Here is an 11,713-nt window from a genome sequence, read left to right as displayed (position 1 = left end):
CATCAAAGGATAGTTGTATAGAACCAAGAGTAAATCCTCCCCAGGGATCACTGTCTCTGTGAGATGCCAGCTTGGCTGAAGATGAGTTTCAAGTTGCTGAACACCCCCATACAGCAGTAAAAAGATGTGATATCGACACACTCAGCTGCATGTTGTTAAAAGCTTCCTGCGGGTTGGCAGAATGAAATCTTTATTTAAAATACACAAACTATTGTCAAGGGAAAGATGGAACAGAGAATGCAGTAAAAGGGCCAAATGCTTTGCTTACTCCACCAGACGCAGCAGAAATGGAGAAGTGGTCACATTGTCTTCGCAGCAACATCAGAAACGGTGACTAACACCACCACATCAGCATCCATCTGCTCTTCCCATGGTTTCAAGATGCATTATTTCTTTTATTATTAATTATATGTGTTTCCGAGGGAGGGCAAATATATTATCACGATTAGCAAGAGAGGAAATCATTTCTGCTGCCACTTGGCATTAAGTACAGCAGTGTATGTACTGAGTGAGTGATAACAGGATACAGAGCAGCAGCATTGAGCCCCAGCATCACTCAGACCAATCCGCTCCAACTCGCTCTTAGTAGTCAGAGGCTTTGCAACCAAGTTCATGTAAAACCACTATTGAACACTGACAGGAAGGAACTGAGACAGGAGAGTGTGTATTTGTGCAGAGGGAGAAGGAGGGAGGGAGGGACTGAGGAAGAGAAGGAGAGAGAGGGAGAATGAGTTAGTCATCATTTTGCACAGACAACACCATGAGGGGGCAGGTGCTTTGCATTATTACAAAGATAGACATACACTTGCACACATGGTATAAGTCTTTTTGGCTTATGTCCTATCATTTCCAAGAGCAGCTTTAAGTGATAATGACTGTGCGCATGTGGACCTGCTTGGATGAGTGAGCTCAGTGTTTTTAAGGAGGCTGAGTAGGGAGCCAGGCAGGGGATGGGTTCAGAAGGGTCACTCCTGAAGAGCAAAAGGACATGACAAGTAATGCAGCAGGCATGGAAAGAAACAAATGAACGGACCCTCGGAAAAATGTCACCTACATTGATTAAGCTTTAATTTTCTTTGGGAGAAAGTGACAGTTCTGCTATTAGATCGTGGACATATAAAGAAAGCAGAGGGCTTATGGCTTTTTGTATTCTCTCACACAACGCTTACAGCACTTTTGACGAGGTTCTGTCGTATTAATACAAGGTTCTGTCGTATTAATACAACCGGATAATTATTTTGGCTTGTGTTTGTTTGTTTGTTTGTTTGTTTTTAAAGTACCAACATAATGACAATGTTCTTGTTGCCATAGCTGTATGTTGTGATAAGAGGAGAGCAATGGGTAAAGTGATAAAAGCTTTCTGCTAGGTTTCCTCCTTCCTGCCATCCCTCTTCCCCAGCAACAGCCCTTTTCTAGCTTTGCTCAGGGAATCTAAGTCCCTCATCCCTGATTCCCGAGTCTGTGATAGGCACCGACCTGAGAGGCACCGACCACTCTACGTTGGGGTAGTAAACAGGTGGGGAATATATCACCCCACATGCTGTCCTTGTCCTCTCCGCAGTAGGGAGGCTGGTTTCCAGCCACTCATCACAGGATTTCCCCTTCTCAATCACTACTTGGCAGAGCCCCTTATCTCTGTCCAGCCCCGCCTGGCTGCTAAGCACCCCAACTGAAAACTATATCCAATACCTGAGGTGCAGAACACCTCCTGCCCAAGAAGCCTCGGCTCCCCTTCTCTACCCCTCACTAAAATTGTCTCTTCATAAGCATGTATTGTATTGCCAATTAAATCTCTGTCTCTTGCATTTTTATACCCACCACCCCTAACCCTTGCTGCCAGCTTTCCCTCTAAAATGAAATAGTGAAACAAATGAAATCATCGAAAGCACGCGAACACCCGAAGCAGCTCAATCAGGATCCACACCTGGACAAGTCCGCTGTGGCTTTAATGGTCGGGAATAGCCTGTGCCTGACAAGTCCTCGTCTCCCCGCGCTGACCACTTTACCCTGAACCCCGGGATTCCGTCAAGGTCTCCGGGTCACGGGGTCAGCCTGGTTCGAGTAGGGGCAGCTCGTGGTCGCCGCCGGGGTCCCCCCTTCCGCCCCACATCACCAGCTCGCCCAGCCACTGCCGCCGCCGCCTCCGGGGCGGGTGCTCGGAACACCCCGCGCCGTGTTCTCCCCGCCGCTGCTCCCGCCCGCCGGAGCCCGGCCCGCGCCGCTGGCAGCCATCAAGTGGCTCGTTAAGGAAATGCAGGTGAGTGCGTGCGGCGGAGCGGCAGCTGTGGAGACGTGGGGCGTGTGTCTGTGTGAGCGAGCGGGAGGAAGCGCGAGCGCCTGCGAGCCAGCGAGCCAGCGAGCGAGCGGGAGCGGCCGGGAGATGCTCGCCGCCTCGGCTCCCCGACCCGCCGCGCCCGCACCCGGCGGCCCGAGCGCGTGGGGCAGCGCCTCGCCCTGACAGCCGCCTGCCTGGTCGCGCGGCCGCCGCTGCTCCGCTAGCCGCTCGGCGGCCTCCCCGCCCTGCGCTCCCCGCCGGCCGGCGCCCGCTGGTGCTGCTCCTCCGCCTGCTCCCCGCGCGCCTCGCTGTCAGGCCGCCTCGGCCGCCGGGGCGCAGGTACTTTGCCTTCAGAACAATTGGCAGGATCCGAGCAAGCTTGCGGAGCGCCCTGGTTTCCGTCTGTCTTTGCCCCCTCCCTCCGGCAAAGAGGATCCCACTTTTGAAACAAACCGAACCGGAAGCACCCCACCAAAGCCGAAGCCCGACGGGCTGCTGTGCGTGTGCTGCCCTTTCTTGCAGTTTATTCTGGGCCTGTGTGGAATAGAGAGACGGTTCTTTATCTGACTGGTAGGAAAGAAGAGAGGAGACTCCTCGGGGTTTCCAAGGAGGACCGGAGCGGCTGCTTTCGTAAGTAAACTGTGCTTTTGGATTTCTTGACTCTAAAGTGAGACATATGCTGAATGCTTTTGCCCCAGTGGCATGGTCAGTTTGTGTGTTTTACGGAGGAAGAAGTTGACTTATTTAACTTCAGTAGTTCCTAATTGAGACGTGGTTTGCTAAGCTTTTCTTTCTTTCTTTTTTTTTTTTTTTTCTTTCTGAGGGTGAGCCCCGAGACTTCAGTGTGCAGTATGGGCAACCTTACTGGGGATCTGATGTTTAAAGTCTTATGGTTCTCGGAGTATAGGGAGCCTCGTTTGTGAAACGTTTGATGGTTCTAAGATTTAAGAATGGTTACCTAGAAAACGTTTGACAATCCTAACCCTACTGGTATACTTCTCCCGCTACCTTCAACCTCAACCTTAATCCACACCTACTTCCATCCATGTCTGACTTCACGTGGTCGCTTGTTTTATCTTCGGAAGAGGGCTTGCCCAAAAATTGGGTCAACGGAAAGTTAATAAAGATGCTTTGAAAGACCAGAAGGAAATTCTGTTGCGGTTTCTCAATGCTTGTAGGTAGATACGATGTGGAGGAAAATCCTGGAACTAGCCTAGTTTGGAGAATTTGGATGTAATTAATTTGGAGAGGGGATATGAAAAATTGGTTTGGAGAGGACAGGAGCTGGGACTGTGACTTTGACACAGCAGGTTATAAACTGTGACTGGCTCAGCAGCCAGTGACAGATTTAAGGTGTCTCCTAGGGCTGAATATCTCTGCATCAAAAACTTTTGCAGGCAGTATTACTCTTGGGGTTAACATCACTGTGCCAGGTGCTGAGGCATTTCTGCAAAAGCAGGTTCCGCCCTCTGTGAAAGGGTTAACAATATCTTTTAAAAGATGTAGTATAACATTTGCCAATATTTTGAAATATCTAAATAAAACCTTTGTGTTATGTCAGGAAAAATATAGTTGAGTCAGTTTGTTTTGCACAAGAGGGAGAGAATCAATAACATTTCAGCATTTTTTTCCCCTTATCACTGCCAAATGGACTCTGAATCTAATTCTTCTTGCATTGTTCCATATACAATACATACAGTAGGAATTGCAATTTAGATTAAAAAAAGAGCTGATTTTGAACAAATTCAAAGTTCTTTGACACAATAACACTCTTACTGACTACTGTTAAATAGTGATTAAAAAAAAGTTTGTTTTGTCTTGAACTTTTAGTTTTCTATCTCAACATAAAACACACTTTTTAAATCAAATTGCTTTGAGTTATAAACAAGACTGAAAATTGAAACTACTGATCTCACAGATAATTTCAATTCAACAAAACACCTTCCTATCAAATAATACCTGAGAGCTTTCTTATATTGAATTTTTAATAATGGTCAAGTGAAAAAAAATGCCTTTATATTTACTCAAATGAGTATATAAAAGCAGCTATATTCATTCGGCATTCATTTAAACATTTAAGATTAAACTAATGTGCAATGTTTAAAAAAGGAAAGATCTTGTAGAGTTGTTATGGTTATTTAAGGTTGAACACTTAATATCTTGGGACATAAGTTTTTATGGTAATGAAATAACAGTAGGGCAGTTGATGAATTTGTTGACATGAAGTTTTCATCCATTGAAATCATTTGGAAAAGATTCTTGTATGTTACTTTGTTTACTATCCAAATGGGTTTTCTTAGAGATATTACTACTCTCAGCTGTCATTTCTGTTATTGGTTTATAATGAACTTAAATAATTTAAAACGAAGCCCTTGGCTGATCAGTTTTGGTGTATAGCTTATGACCTCTACTCATTTGTGACCATCAACATCTGAGAGTATATCTGATGTTTGAAAAAACAATGTTGAAAAATGAAGGGTAAGATTGTATTGAAGTAACCAAATCTAAGAGCGATTCAAACATATCATTATGTACAGAGGGTGCCCAAAAAATGTATGCACGTTTTAAGAAAGGAAAAAGCTGTATTAAAATTTTAATACTCAATATATACTGATAGCAAAAGATGAATACAAGTCATGTATATACATTTTTTTGGCACCCCCGGTGTGTGTGTGTGTGTGTGTGTGTGTGTGTGTGTGTGTGTGTATATATATATATATATATATATATATATATATATATATATATATATAATTGGACATATTTTCCACAGTAGAAAAGGCATGACAAAATTGTTGATCCTGTTCAAATATCTGAAAGCAAAGATTTATAATTAACATGAAAACTAATCTGACACACATTCTATCTCTATTTACCTGAGGAAAATAGCCTGAATTAAAACTGTTTCTAGCAAAGCTGACACATATTTTATATGATCACTGTCTTTATATAATAACAGGAAAAAGTCAAAGCTGGATGGGGTGATTTAATTGTCAGGGTTTTTTTTTTTTTTTTTTTTGCTTTATTTATTTATTTTCCCCACCAGCTTTCTGTACAATACAGAGGTGGTTGCAGCCGTAAAGTTGAAAGTTGCTAGTGTCAGCAGTAATGTGTTTTATTATGCAATTGTTCTTGTTATTCAGATCAGATAATGGCCAGATGAAATACATAAGCAGTCTGCAGGGAATGAATGATTAATTCCTCTAACGTGTGCTTACTAAAGGATTTCTTACTAATAAAGCACTGCATACCTGTATTTGCTTACAGTTGCAGTTGGTGAAGGCAAAAATACTTCTTTTTTCTTTTAATATTAACAGAATTTACAGGTCTAGTCCTGTAACTGTGGTAATTTAAAGATTACCTTGTAGACATGGTCATATATTTTATGGAAGTCCTTGGATATGATTATTGTTTACTTAAAAGATTTAATTTAGAAAGTAAAACATGTTAATTAGGTGTGTGATATCGCAAGGCTGACCTATTTTTTAAATTTGTTTTGTCTTTCCCTCTATGGGATGACATTCTGCCTCTTCTGTGTATTACTAGTAGGGGTCAGGTGCAACCTGCAAGTGCAAAGGACATTTTTCTTTAGTAATGTAAGTGTAAGAGAAAAGCTAAAATATATCTGGTTATATAAAATAATTAGCTGGATACTATCGTGAAATTTTAGAAATGGCTAATAGTACACAAGAAAATTGTTGTGTTTACCACTGGTGTAAATTGTTTTGCAGTTAGAGAAGTATCATTAATGTAACTTTCAATGTCCCTTCATTCCAAGACTGGATTATGGGAGAAAGTGAGGAATGGACAAATTTTATAGATATTTTAAGAACATATGACTGGAAATCCATACTATACATTTTAAATATACCCACCTAATGTTATCTTTTTTATAATTACTGAAAAATGTGATTTTCACAACTGCTTAATTGAATACACCTATCGATATATATTTATCAATCTATCTCTCATGATTAATAAAACAAATAACTTTATTTCAAGATTCCTCTTTTTTTGGAGAAAATACCTCAATATCAGTAATATCTTTTTGGATTTACATCTATTGTGAATTTAAATAATTAATGCAAATGATGTGATAATATATATTCAATAATGCTAATTTAAAAGTTATAGAGAAAATTGGATGGGTAAGATTTTGCATCCTGTTGAGTACTTTTTGAATTTGTTTATCTTCATATATATTTACATGCAAATTCTCTATGACTACTGTCAGTTCACTGGGTTTTAATCAGACTGGTCAGAAGAAATTTGACATCCATAAAGAATAAATGAATTTCCATTGGTATAATCAATGTACAAGTTAATTGTGCCTGCAATAATGCTTGTGCTTTTTCAAACTCTTTAAAAATTTGTTGAACAATGAATAAAAAATAAAAATTACCCACTGGGTGAGCACTTAAGTGATTGCAGAATCAAAGGTTTTGAGTTTTCTTCTCATCGTTATAATTGTCTGTGACCTCAGGGAGGTGACTTGGACTCTATACCTGGGTTTTCTCTTCTGTTCTGTCAAGTGTGGAAATTGGCCTACAATTTGAGACCATTTGAATTCCAAAATCTCATGAAACAAGCTAATATAATTACTAATATAATTACTAGTAGTGTTTAGCAAATTGTCAGATTACACTGTGACAGCTTGAAAATCCATACAGGAGTTAGGGGCAGCCATCTTGTTTGAAAGAGAACTAATGAAATCATCCTGAAGCCAGGCTGGCAGTGCCTGGACACTATTGCCTTATGGATTAAATGTTTATTTGGAGTGGCTTTGGAGGAGGAGGGTGGAAGGAAGGGGGTGGTTAAATATATCTGGGATGGTTAAATATTCCTCTTAACCACCTTTTGATCCTGAAAGAATATTATATGTATAAGTATCTTTGACTTTGTTATTCTATTGAATTGCAGAAGGGTGTAAGAAAACAAAAATAAAGTGAATTGCTTAGTATCTTTTGACTTCCTTTTTTTCTCCTCTTAGTTTCTCCATATGTGCTAGTTTACAATATCATATTCAGATAAATATGCACAATTTAAGTAAACTCATATTTTGTTTTCTGAGATACATGTTACAGACTGTCACAGCTAAAAGGAACAATAGAAAAATTTATTTCAGCCCTGTAATTTAAAGAGGAAACCAAAGACTTTAAAGATTAAAAACTACAAAGTTGAGATGAATTTCCCAAGTTCACAGAGAGGTTTTACAGTTGTATTTAAGAGCCCACATTGGCAAGTAAGTACATAGACAATGATTTATATACCTATTAGTAAATTATCAATACAATAATTTCATTGATGAGATATGATACAATGCATTTCCTCTAAAAGTATTGTATAATGACAAAACTTCTAATCATGAAAATGAACACAGAGAACAGTACATACAATGTTAATTTTAAGTGCTTCCTTTCTTAAAGAAAAAACAAGACATTATTCCTGGATAGAAGTGGTGTCTGATTAGTTCTTAAATCCATGGATTTTAGTTCAACAATATACCGTATTACCAATTCCTTGCCTCTTGTAATAACTCCTTATATTTTCTAAATATATTATAATAATTTAATATTTTTAAGGTTGTGATGTATTGAATTGCAGAGAAAAATAACTGCTGTTCTTTCACATTTGTTATTATGGACCTTACTTGCCAGACTTACTGCTATTTGAGCTTATATTAGATGTGGGAAAACAAACAAACAAACAAACAAACAAACAAACACAATGAAAGGAACAAACTAACATTTGATTATGAGATGGTTACATAAAAGCAGTCATCTTTAATCTAAAATTAACTTAAATGTATGTATTTTTTTCTGGGATGCCATGTTGTAAGATTCATTACATATATAACGTAATCTGATTTACTTTGCAAGGAAATAAATGTATTACACTTAAACACAGAATTAATGAACTTCTATAAAAAATTACTTTTAAGCACATATATTTAAACAGTCAGATACACAAGTCTATTAATGCATTTATTGTATGGGAACCGCTGTGAATTATACTTTTAAAAAACTATCCAAAGTTAAATTTCTCAAATACAGTTTGTGTTTAAAAAAAAGCGGGGGGGGGGGGGGTAGTGACCCTTTAACAGCTAAATGAACAGAGAACAAAGCCAGGCAAGCATTGTGTATATATTGCTTTTTACTACTTACCCACTAAACACAGGCATTATGACATTTCTATCATAGTCTGTACTCTTATTTCTTTGATAACATGGTACTAGTTAGAGAAAAGCCTAGAACACAGCTTCCTTCCAGTTTCAGGAAAGGTTAATTTAGAACGTAGAAACAGAGGGGAAAACACAAAATAAAATAAAATAAAATAAAATAAAAACAAGAATGAAAGAGTGTTTCCGTTTTTTAAATGAACTAGTCTAGGCCACTCGTTCAAGGCTTTTATTTAGGTAGGAAGAAAAATACTCGTATAAGCTTGTATCCCGAAGATGCTCTTCCAATACAGTCACCTAAAATCTTTATGATTAGAATGAGAACTTCTACTTAGACATATAAAATAAGGGTGGCGAGAGAACAGGATGGAGGAAGGAGACTTGTTAATCTCACCCTAGAGGCATTATTTTTCTACTTCTTCTATTTCCCACAGATGGGTTTCAAAATCAGAGATGACTAATCACCTTGGGGTAAATGGTCATCAGATTGATAGGGATTCTGGCCGATACCTTCACTGTGTCATAGTTTCAGTTTTTGCCATTACTAGAACTTATCCATTTGGAACAATTGGTAAGGTCAGTTTATCAGTTCATGATCTACATTGATTCCTTTTTAATTTTACCACAGATATCAGGGATAGAACAGTAATTTAGGCACCATAGCTAAATTATGCCATATTTCTAGAACTTACACCCTCTTCTATTTCCCAATTTGTATATATTGTTGAGTCAGAATAATTAGTTGGGATTATACAGTATGTACCACATAGCAGTGGAACCCATATACTGTTTCGTACCCAAGTATTTATTGAGTCTCCTATGTGCACAAACTGCTGAGTAAACCACTCACGAGCTAGCAATACATAATTGCCCAAATTGTGACCATCTTATGTTCTTATGAAATGTTTCCCCGTTATCAAACCTTTTTTTTTATTTCAGAGAAACTAGAATCTCTCTAAAGAATCTCTTCTTTCAAGTCCCTGAAAAATTTCCAAATGCATTCCTTCCTTTACCATTTTTGCCCTCTCCTTCTCTGTCATCCTGATTCAGAGGCATCTCTTTTGGAAGCTGGGTGGAATCCTTGTTGCTGATTTAGCAGCTGCAGGCTGTGCTGTATTCCACTGGAATTAGTTGACATCATTTATCATCTTCAAAGCTGGTTACTCCAAGGCTAATTCTTCATGCACCCCACTCTCCAGAGTTCTAGAGAATCAGTAAGACACAATAAGCATACTACTACACCATCCTCATATCTACAAGATATAGAAAACTCAAATAAATCTGCATACCATGGTAGCAGGTCACAATCTATGTACCAATCACTTATATTTAAAAATCCAAGGATACAAGTTATAGTCAAGGCATATGCTATTATTTCAGTTGTAACCAAAGCATCAGAGGAGAAGTACATTGGTTTTCTCAGGAAAGAGAACAGACAGAGGAAAGAGAGCGAATTCCACCTGTACGTTTTGATGTGTGAGTTATTTTCTTAAGAGGGCGGATAATATGTACTTTGTATCAAATAACCAAAAAGGAAGAAAAAGTGTAATTTAAATTTTTAGAAATTTCCTTGTGTTATTAGATATTTTTGAAGTTAAAACATTACCCTAAGATGACCTCTTGATTTTCCTCTAGAAGAGATAATAGGAACATTTCTGAATAATTTTAAAGAATTTCCCTCTTTATTCTTTCTAAAAACCCTTACCAAATATTATACTAATGGTATAATATTATTCAACAGGAACATTTGAAAAGCAGTGCCCACATAATATTGTTTCACCCTCAAAGATACTTTATATTTCTAAACCTTGATGTTGCTCGATATGCATCACAAAGATAAGAAAAATATTTTTCCATCATTTGGAATTTCCCATTGTATTTTATACTCAATTCGTTCTTAATTAATATTTGTTCCTGGTATTTATTTCAGTGAATCATTGCTTGTAATTTTAGTGTGTTAGGATGTCCGGTGGGTTCTCCTCTGAATGGATGTGTTCATTCTGTGTCATCTGTGCTATCCATTTGTTTCCTCCTAGGAAACATATGTGGTTAGCTCTGTAACACAGGTTTAGAATCATCATTTATACCTATGTGGTTGAGGACAACAGGGCTTTCTTGTGGTAGAATTATGTGCTTTAAAGAATTGAATTCAGACCTTTAATCTCCCATTTTCCTGCCCCTCAGGAAAGTATGCCTTCCTTTTGTTTTATAGAGTCTTGATGCCATCCTATTTTCCCAAGCACCCCTTTCATTGTGGAAACTTGCCAGGATTTAATAACATAAATTACACATTTGCTAAGAAAACATTGAAAATTACAGGCTATTTGGAGTAGTTTATCTTAAGAAATATTCTAATTATATTTATATATCTATATATCTATATCTATATCTCTGTATATCTATATCTCTGTATATATTTATATCTGTCTATCATTTATTTATGCACATACTGTTTTCATAGAAGGGAATTACTTTGGCCATAGCTGAGAATGAATCTGGAGATGAATCAGTTTAGGAGGATAGGTCAGAAGAGAATGTATGGTTCCTTCCAGGGCAGGCTTCTTTTCTCCCTTATTCAATAAGCCTATCTTTTCCCGTTTCTGTTTCTCTTGGTGAGGTTCCCTCTTCTGTCCATTTTCCTTGACCTTAATGGAAACTGGGTATTACAGACACACTGGGATGACTCTGTTGGCCATATGAGAATATAAAAGTGCATGTTGAAAATATTTTAAAATATATTTGACCATTGTTTGCATTGTGCAGTTCCCTTATCGCTCAGTAGTCTGTCTCATTGGTATAACAATCCACATTTCACAAACAATCCATCACTTCTATGGTGGCATTAAAATTAAGGACCTTTTTTTTTTTTTCCTAATCAGAGATGGCCTCAGGGTTTATTTTCTTTTTGGGTTCTTGGACTATTTTTATCTCATAATTCCTTCTTATGACCTGTGAACAAATCTCTAGGTAGAAAGTGATAATGATAGCTCACATTTATTGACTCTGCAATATATATCAGTCGCTGTTTTAAGTGCTTTATATGAATTAACTCATTTATTCCTACATGTGAAGTTGATTCACTTCTCTTTAATTTATACATGATGAAGCAAGTAAACTTGACCAAGGTAGCATAGCAAGTGAAGCAGCTATACACTCTGGCTGTGGATCCCACATTTTAAACAGCTTTGCAATATTTGTGTTTTGGCACATAGATTTAAATATATTTTCTCAGATGTACAACATTAGTATACACTAATGTA

At 38.0% G+C, this 11,713-nt stretch overlaps 1 protein-coding gene across 41 annotated transcripts in view; it reads left to right on the top strand.

Moving 5' to 3' along the window:
- The first annotated feature begins 2,277 nt into the window (after nt 1-2,277).
- PTPRD (protein tyrosine phosphatase receptor type D) overlaps nt 2,278-11,713 on the top strand; it is a 2,065,421-nt gene continuing 2,055,985 nt past the window's right edge. For 40 of the 41 annotated variants that reach the window (XM_088793168.1, XM_074330438.2, XM_074330432.2 and 37 more), the window contains exon 1: nt 2,278-2,905. The gene's annotated coding sequence lies outside the window, so the exon portion shown is untranslated. The remainder of the gene's footprint in view (nt 2,906-11,713) is intronic. The other variant, XM_074330406.2, reaches the window with a different exon arrangement.

The sequence above is a fragment of the Rhinolophus sinicus genome, chromosome 16 (assembly GCF_057876585.1).
Source record: "Rhinolophus sinicus isolate RSI-liver-muscle chromosome 16, RSI-T2T, whole genome shotgun sequence".
NCBI lineage: Eukaryota > Metazoa > Chordata > Mammalia > Chiroptera > Rhinolophidae > Rhinolophus > Rhinolophus sinicus.
The sequence above is the reverse complement of the archived record's forward strand: the minus strand, read 5'-3'. Positions and strand labels throughout refer to the sequence as shown.